General features: G+C 28.3%; 1 long non-coding RNA gene across 1 annotated transcript; it reads left to right on the top strand.

Moving 5' to 3' along the window:
- Positions 1-5,246: 5,246 nt before the first annotated feature.
- LOC145014297 (uncharacterized) lies at positions 5,247-6,102 on the top strand. Its single transcript, XR_013665482.1, has 2 exons — positions 5,247-5,356; positions 5,633-6,102. It is a non-coding gene; the product is annotated as an uncharacterized LOC145014297 (long non-coding RNA).
- The last annotated feature ends 1,456 nt before the right edge of the window (positions 6,103-7,558 follow it).

The raw sequence follows: 7,558 nt of genomic DNA, 5'->3' as shown, positions 1-7,558 counted from the left end.
TGATTATCACACATCTCACGCGAACATCTGGTTTCATCTTTACAATCTAGGTGTAACATGGATCTCTCGACAAAATAGTCGAGTCTTGGCTGGAACTCGGGAGATTGACGATGTGGATTAGTAGTCCAACTTTTATCAATAAACATGATCCAACTGAAACATAATTTAGTGTTTAAAGTTTACTCTACGTGAAACAAAAATCAAGTAAAGTATTCATAAAGTTGATGATTCAAAAATTATACCAACATGGGAACACATGAAAAAATAATCAGAAATGGATAAAGTATTAAAAAAAAGCAAAGAGAAAGTATGTTACTATTAATTTAGTTTAATTTTTTAAACTAATTTTATTTTATTTTAATATTAACATTAACTTGATTTTAAAAATGCTTTAATTTGATTTTACAATTAATTTATTATTTTTTATTGATTTTTTTAAAATTAATTTAATTTTATTCAATAATTAAATTAAAATTACTAGAAGTACGTTGTTATTAATAACCTAATTAAGCTAAAGTTATAATGACCAACATTAAGTCACTAAAAGTATGTTACTATTAAGTTGGTTTTATAATTGATTTAATTTGATTTTATAAGGTAACTTGATTTGATTCTAAAGGTAAATTAATTTGATTTTCTAATTAAACAAAATCAAACAAATGTATATATACATTCAATTTCAATTTCATGCCAAATTTTATTTTTAAGCCAATATGGTATAAAAAAATTACAAAAACATACACAAAATGCATAAAAACTTCCCACAAATTTGAAAAATGATACAATATTCCAACAAAATGCATACAATCCAACAAAATACACAAACACTTTTTATCTCAAAATACAAACATAATCACTCAATAAAATTGAAAATTACTAAAAATTTAATTTAATCCGAAATTTATTTAAGTAAAAATATAATTTATAATTTATAAAAAAATTAATTAATCTAAGGCTTACTTAATCTAAAATAAATCAATATTATAAAAAAATATAAATAAATTATGAATTTTTACATTAAAACTTTGGATGCAATTAAAAGGATTTTTCCATAATAGGGTAAACTTTGAAGATTTTAATTGAAGTTTCTTTGTTTAAGACTAGATTTTGAATTATGTTTTAGAGCAAGGGACCAAAACAGTACAAATCAGAAGTTGAGGGGCTAATCATATATATTTTTTAATGGAGTTTGGTAAAATCAGGAGGTTTGAAACCTCCTGGTTCGTCCTCATCGATCGTTCATGGGCATAGAAGCAAGAAAAAAAAATACGAATGGTCTTGTGTTTATCGGTGATCTAATAATAATTCAAGAGGCAATTTCCGACATATAGCATCAATTTCTATATTCATGCACATATAAGAAGCAAGAAAAAATACGAATGGTCTTGTGTTTATTGGTGATATAAGAAAAATTAAAGAGGCAATTTATGACATATAGCACCAATTTATCATCCAAAACAGAATAATAATAGGAAATAGGAGGAATATGACCTTAAATGTGGGCAATTTCCGAATTGAGCTCAAGGGTCGCCGTTTTTGGGGGAAGGTGTAGCGGTCTTATGGCGGCAGGAGGGGCTAGCACCGGCTTAAATTTACGTCCTCCACTTAGTCGACTGGTGAACTGATGAAAATGAGAAGCAACAACCAAGAATCTAGCGAGAGAAGAAAAAAACAGCTGGAGAAAATGTCGGATAAAAAGGAACTGGAAAGCGGTTACCTGCATGAGTATTAGCGGCGATAATAGGGCAATAGCGACGACACCTTGGAGGGAAAAGTCAGCACATTTTCTACTACAATTGGATTGAAAACAAATCGGACGGATGGTGGTAATTTGATGCGGATCTTCGTTTGCGAGCATTACAGACGACACCTTTAGCGGCGACATGGGATAATAACGGCGACCTGTAACACGTCAATTACATGTCGCCGCTAAAGGTATCGTCGGTAATGTCAAGATTTCTTATAGTGCATTATAACCTATATATATATATATATATATATATATATATATATATATATATATATATATATATATATATATATATATATATATATATATATATATATATATATATATATATATATAGGATATAGATCCAGTAAGAAATTTTTTTTTGTAGGAAGGTAAGAAGTTTTTTTTCTACATATTTTTTTAACGAACAAAAAAAATGAATCACTAGATGATTCATTTGTAAGATGATTCACAAGAAAAAATTCTCAAAAAAACATCTATATGATTCATTTTTAAGTAAATTAAGGAAAAATTCACTTTTATGACAATTTTAGTGAATAACAACAAAATCATTATATAAATTAATCATCGAGATGTTTTTTTGAGAATTTTTTCTTGTGAATCATCTTACAAATGAATCATCTAATGATTCATTTTGTTTGTTCGCGAAAAAAAATATATAGAAAAAAACTTCATACCTTCCTACCAAAAATTTCCTTCTTATTTGATCTTGACTCTATATATATATATATATATATATATATATATATATATATATATATATATATATATATATATATATATATATATATATATATATATATATATATATATATATATGTTCTATGGAAAACAAAAAACTCTAAAAAAAACCCAAAAATACATAAAAAAAATTATTTAGAGATTACAAAAAAAAAAATTTTGAATTTTTTTTATGAAAAACTCGCATGTTTTTAAATAAATTCGTGGATTTTTTTAGAATTTTTTTTTAAATTTAAAAAAATGATTTTTTATTTATTTATCGAATTTATTAAAAAACCAACGTTTTTTTATAAAAAAAAAAAATTCAAAAAACGTTTTGTAATCTCTAACTATTTTTTATGCATTTTTATGATTTTTAGGGTTTTTTATTTTTCCAAATAACCCTTATATATATATATATATATATATATATATATATATATATATATATATATATATATATATATATATATATATATATATATATATATATATATATATATATATATATATATCAAATTAAAAGTTTTGTCCATGAACAGCACAACTTGCTTAACAAATGTAATTTATTGTCCGTGAACAGCACAACTTGCTTAACAAATGTAATTTATGAGTATTTAAAAAGATAATATAAACAATTATAAAATCACAAAATAAAATTTACATGTACTCCAAAAATAAGAAAATTTAAAAAAAAAAAAAAAAAAAAAAAAAACTTTAAATTTGGTCCATGTGGTTTGCCAAAAAATATGGATGAAGTTGAAAATCTTTTCAACTTGTACCATTGGTCTAAAGTAAGATTTTTTTGTGGTTATGATCCCTATTAAACATAAAAAGACTATTATACATTTTTAATTTGTTTTTTACATTTTTTAAATTCTTTTACCATTTTTTAATTTAAAAATAAAAAAGAAACAACAAACCTCCCAACCCCACTACCCGGTTACCCTCTTCCCTCTTCCCCCTCTTTTCTCTATCTCTCTCTCTCTCTCTCTATCTATCTCTCTATCTCTCTCTCTCTCTCTCTCTCTCATACATATACATCCCCAAGAAAACCCAGAACCACCAAATTTCACCATCTCCACCATAGATTCACCTCTACTGCACGGTAAAATCACCCATGCTCACCAAAAAGCCTCCCACCTGTTGTGAGGTCCATGTATCGAGCTACACCTGTAAACATCTTTCTTGTTTCTTTCAAAAATGGGTTGTTTTAGGTCTTGGTGAATGATGATGACTAACAGAGTATTCTGCATCACCTCTTGAACTAGAATCTTCACCTTTGAGTTCTTTCTTCGTATTCTTTAAGCTCTTCCTGGTGTTCAGACATGCTTCACGATATTCTACAAAATCATATGAGTTGCGTTTCCTGATGAGTTTTCATTCATTAAACAAATTGTTGAGGCAATAAAGATTTTCTCTTCTTGCTAAAAGAAAAAAAATAACATTCTTATACATGTTCTCCGAATTGAGATTTATCCATCCGGTGGAGTGGGTAAGTTGCTACCAGAAAGAATGGATGGGAGTGATAAAGTGAAAAGAACACAAAGGAGAGGAAATTCAATTTCCTCCATTAGAGAAGGTTGGAGAGTGAGGAGTGAAAGTACAAGACTACAAAAATCACCCTTTTTGCCTTCGATTTTATGTTGCAGGTCTGGATGATAAGAGAATTTCAACGACTTAGCCTCAAACTAAAGCCTCATACCTGATTCATCCTATGATCGTGTTCTTGCTTTCATCCCAGATTCATCCTATGTTCCTCAAATCAAAGAAACCTCACAGCCACAGAAGGGTTCTTGAACCTCGATTATTCCCGATGCGATACAATTTATGCAATATGAGGATCGATGCATTTTGATTCAAGTCCCTTTGTTCATCCTTGACATATTATTAAGACTCCAATTTATTCAACACAAACTTGAAAAAATGAAGGAAGAAAGCAGAAAATCTATTATCCAACCATACCTCCATTTTTTTCTTCTTCACCTTAAGTGCAAGACAAGATCAATTATCCAAATTCATTACTGGGTTCTTCTCATCAGACTTCAAATTGAAAAAACCTATTAGCTAAGCATACATCAACACTGTCAGGTGTGTTTGATCTTTTCTTTGTAACTAGTATGGCTTGGTTAAAAAAAACTATGAGAATGATGTGAAATATAGCAATAATGAAGAAGAAGATGAAGAGAGAGAGAGAGAGAGAGAGAGAGAGAGTAGGGATACGATGGGTGAGGGTAGGGTGGGTTAATTCTTGTTTTTTGTATTATTTTTAAATTAAACGGGTGTTAAAACAAATACAAAAAATTAAAAAAGAAATTAAAAGGGCAAAATAATCCTTTTAACTTTTTGAGGGATTAAAACCACAAAAAACTTTTGATTTTAGACTAATGGTGCAAGTTGGAAAAATTTTGGATTCCATCCACATATTTTTGCTAACCACTTGGATCAAAATTGAAGTTTTGTCTTAAAAAAATGTCTTAGGCTGATAAATCGGAATCTGAATAACTGAAACCGTTAAGGAGAAAAAAGCATAATAGTCACTCGTACCTCAAATCCACATGTTATAGTAGTAAGTAAAATTTTGAATAATTTTTTTTATTGATTTCCAATCTGCTTAACGAAAAAATGAAATTTTTTGAGTCATATATACAAAAAATTTATATATGCGAATTTATATAGGATATCGAAGTATTTATTATTAACATTGGAAAAATGAAGGACCAATATGTAAAATACTCTGTCTATAAATAATAATAGCATCATGTAGACATGTACTACCCCACTCACAAAAATGGAGTTCTTCAACAAGAAATCAGTGATATTTCTCCTAGTAATCACTTTTCTTATCTGTTCCTCGTATGCAAGTCGCCTCCCTCAAGATCGGTATGCAACCTTTTCTTCTTGTTAACTTACTAATATATCAGTTATCATTATGTTATTTAGAGTTTAATATATAACATAATATGTTTATTATCAATCTTAACCCAATAACCCGCATATTATGTTGGCATCAACGAAGTTTCTGTTCACCTTTTTTTTTACAACATGATATATATTCTTACCAATATTTAAGTTTTCAATATATATATATATATATATATATATATATATATATATATATATATATATATATATATAATTCTACAAGTATTTGTACAGGACAGAAGATGGTGAATTGGTTGGTGTAGATGGATTAGGTAATATTGCGAGAGGACTGGTGAACAAGATAAAACAGCTGTTTGGAGGGGCAAATACGGGTCCAAAGAAGGTTTTCAAGATAGGTGTGAAGACTGGAAAAGCTTATAACACCGTAACAGGTAAATGTTTGAGTCAATTCAAGTGTTCTCGCCCACGTGAGCTGCGTGGACATGTGACTTGTGGTGCATACTGTGTTTACACATTTGTAGCAAGCTCAGGTAAGTTCGCTCAGTGCCAACAGACTTGTAAACCAAATCTAAATTGTATTTACCAGAATGGTGGTATCAAATGTTCACCATAAAGAGACTCTGATTTTGTTTTACTGTATTTTTCTTTCTGTATTATCCAAATGTATTTCCTTTTAATGTATGTTTCTTACCAGAAGGGTAGTATCAAACGTTCACAATAAAGAAACTCTGCTTTTGTTTTAATGTATTTTTCTTTCCGTATTATCCAAGTGTATTTCCTATTAATATATGTTTCTTAATAAGCTCTATTTAAGAGTTTTTCGTATCAGTTTCTTTACTTAAATTAGAATCGCAACTTTTTTCTACCGAACATGTGAATATGATATGATCTCGATGAATATTCTTTACATTGTACAACATATATATATATATATATATATATATATATATATATATATATATATATATATATATATATATATATATATATATATATATATATATATTTGACGAATTTATGTTGTTAAATATAAATATGATAATTACATTGAGTATGAAATAATAATTTTTACATTAAGCATTGGGGTTTCCGGGTTTCTGCCGTGATATGGTTAGGATGTTTTGTTTGACATGTTAATTTCTTTACCGATCCAATAGAAAGAAGGTTAACCCCTAAACCGGTTGATGTTTTGGTTTTTGGATGGATTGGAAGGAAAAAATATTTGTGTGGATCTTACATGGGTATCCCATCTCGTGAGTTTAAGGGTTAGGGGTTATAAGGCAAGATACGCTGCTTTAAAAGGTGTTTCATGTAAAATTAAAAAACATGAGAAATCATGATTGGAAAAGCAACAGTGTTCAGACCTTTTGCGTTTAATAAATTTGGTTTCCTCGCACCGGACGCGGTAAAGCTTCTGTGAATAGACTACAATGGATAATTCATAACAATGTTATATTTTTTAGATCTATAGATGTAATCTTCAAAAGAATTTGTTTTATCATACAAAAAGGTTTAACACATTCATATACATATTTTGTATATGAATAAATATAAACAAAAATATTAATTTAGTGATAGTTATTGTTATGATTAATTATTTTTAAAAAATTATTTATTTTTACCATCTTTTTTAATCATAATGATGACTTAAAATACCATGAATATGAAGTTTAGTCCCTAATTTCATAAATGGCGTGTGTGGTTTAGTCCATAAATTTTTTCGGTTTCATTGAAGGTCCTTATATTTTCAATGTTATCGTGGTTGGTCCATGAATCATATAAAATGACTTATTTATCCTTTCATTTTACTTTTTCATTTTCCATTATTGCAACAATTAAAAAAAGTAATAAAAAAAAATTAAAATTAAAATGTTTCACCCACTTAAAAACGTCCAGCCAACCCTTTATCTCTCTCACACTCCTTTTTCATGTTCGGCTACCACTACTCAATTATGTCCAATGATCGCCTTTTCACTTCTAGCTTTTGTCGATCTTGACAACCAACAATTTTTGAAACCTAAACCCCAACCCTAACATCCACACCTTCTGAAACTATCAAGTTTTGGAAATCCAATGTGTAATAATCGGTAAAAATATGTGAGTTTTCGTTGGCCAAACCATTACGAACCACACTGTAATAGGACCTATTCTTTATTGTTCTATGTTTCAAACGCAATTAATATTATTTTACTCATACAT

This window comes from Lactuca saligna, chromosome 9, assembly GCF_052625555.1.
Source record: "Lactuca saligna cultivar CGN05327 chromosome 9, ASM5262555v1, whole genome shotgun sequence".
Lineage (NCBI taxonomy): Eukaryota > Viridiplantae > Streptophyta > Magnoliopsida > Asterales > Asteraceae > Lactuca > Lactuca saligna.
Note: the sequence above shows the minus strand (reverse complement) of the source record. Positions and strands in the feature narration are given on the sequence as shown.